This window comes from Buceros rhinoceros, unplaced genomic scaffold (assembly GCF_000710305.1).
Source record: "Buceros rhinoceros silvestris isolate BGI_N320 unplaced genomic scaffold, ASM71030v1 scaffold13951, whole genome shotgun sequence".
Taxonomy (NCBI): domain Eukaryota; kingdom Metazoa; phylum Chordata; class Aves; order Bucerotiformes; family Bucerotidae; genus Buceros; species Buceros rhinoceros.
Window position 1 is genome coordinate 5,268 of NW_010393746.1, and position 219 is coordinate 5,486.

General features: G+C 70.3%; 1 protein-coding gene across 1 annotated transcript in view; it reads right to left on the reverse strand.

Moving 5' to 3' along the window:
* The window catches only part of AMBP (alpha-1-microglobulin/bikunin precursor), a gene marked incomplete at its 3' end in the record, with an annotated part of 5,123 nt that overhangs the window by 4,478 nt on the left and 426 nt on the right, over positions 1-219 (reverse strand). The gene's annotated exons all lie outside the window — the stretch shown is intronic.

A 219-nucleotide genomic window follows, 5' to 3' on the forward strand; every position in this document is an offset into this window, starting at 1 on the left:
CACGGGTCCCGGGGCAGGCCAGACCCAGGCACACGTGCAGGGCCGTGCAGAGCCTGGCAGGGGACGGGGCTGCCATCCTGCACGAATCCTGCCCACTGCCCGCGGGCTCTGCCCGCACCTTGAGCAGATTAAAGGCTGTCTCTCAGGATCCAGCCGCCCCAGCCGCCCTGCCGGGGTGTTTGCTGGGTGAGGCCATCCCGACGGCTGGTACTGGCAGGG